This window comes from Frankliniella occidentalis, unplaced genomic scaffold (assembly GCF_000697945.3).
Source record: "Frankliniella occidentalis isolate FOCC.00 unplaced genomic scaffold, Focc_3.1 Scaffold250, whole genome shotgun sequence".
In the NCBI taxonomy this organism is placed as follows: Eukaryota; Metazoa; Arthropoda; class Insecta; order Thysanoptera; family Thripidae; genus Frankliniella; species Frankliniella occidentalis.
Window position 1 is genome coordinate 410,753 of NW_026267376.1, and position 1,473 is coordinate 412,225.

Consider the following 1,473-nt stretch of genomic DNA (forward strand, 5'->3'; position numbering starts at 1 on the left):
CCCCCCCCCCCCTCCCCTCTCCCATTCCGTCGGGGAGGGCCCCTGACGGACCGGGGATTCCTGGATAGGGGAAACCCTACGAGCAACGAGCAGAACAAACGCGACAACGCGAGGCGTCCTTCAGAGGCTCCAGAGCAACTCCTAAAAAAGCACTGCGACTCGACGGCGAACTTTGGGCCATGCAACTGGGATTCGGACTTAACATGACAGGCACAAAAATTCATTTAAAAAAAAGATTCAATGAAAAATGAAGAGTTCAATGTAGAGCAATACAGACAAAACGATGAAGCCAATCAACAACCAGACATTAAAGCAAAAATGCTTACTAATTTGAGATTGAAATCAAAAAATCACAGATGTGGAACAAAACAACTTAATCTAACTTGAGCACATTAAACTTATTGATCATGTATGCATGCCACAAGAAAGATATCTCCTTGCACAAATAGCGTAATTAGTGTGACACTGTAACACTGCTCTAACAGGTAAGTTCGTAGAATTTTGGTGACAATAACTTATCATTCTAGGAAAACAGAGATAGAAAAGAAAATACTCACGGTCAGAAAGGTCTGAAGCCTAAAGGCTTTCAATTGATTTGCTCATAAGTTGAAAGAGAACATCTAAACAAAATCATTGTTGTCTAGTCAAGTTAGAACAAACAAAAATATTTATTGAAAATAATCAGAAATTTGAAGAAGAAAAAAAAAACCTTTAACCGACTCGAGCGAACTTTGACTTTTTCTTTATTTATAAGCAGAAATTACATTGCTTAAAGCATGTGACACCATAACTCTTACAGCGCTCTAAAAAAGGAAAATCAGTGACTTCAACTAACTTGCGTTTCATAGTGACACCTCATTATCAGACATATTCCCTTCTGACAGACGGCTTAAAGGCTTCTCACAGGGGGATCTTCATGTGTGTCTTTGCAAAAAGCAGCAATTGTTTTTATTTTCTTTTTTTATTTTGGTACAGAAAATGCATAACATTGGTTTCTTTAAAAGTTGTAAATATTAAAATAGATAAAGGTAAAGAGAGGAGATGAGACTTTTTTTGGTAGCAAGTTAAAACCATAAAAACTACTGACTTTTATTGGAATGAGTTTCTAAATGATTTGAGTTCAGTGACACACCATTTCAGCCCATTGGGACCATAGAAGCTACAGTTGATGGTTGCTTTATTTTCTCATGTGTTCATAGTGATCAATTGCAGTTATTCTCTTGTATGTTCCCAAGGAATCTAATATTGTTACTAATCAGACTTAAAATTAATGCTTAATGTAGTGAAATAATTGTAGTTCAATTTTTCTTGTTCTGGTTAGTTGTACAGAAGAACAATCGGTTCTGTTGAGTACCCATTCTATATGAAAGGGAAAATGAAAGATTGACATTTTCTTTCCCTTAATTCAGTATATATTATTCAAAGTCAACAAATGTGTACAACATAACAAAAAATCACTAACAGAAGCTCAAA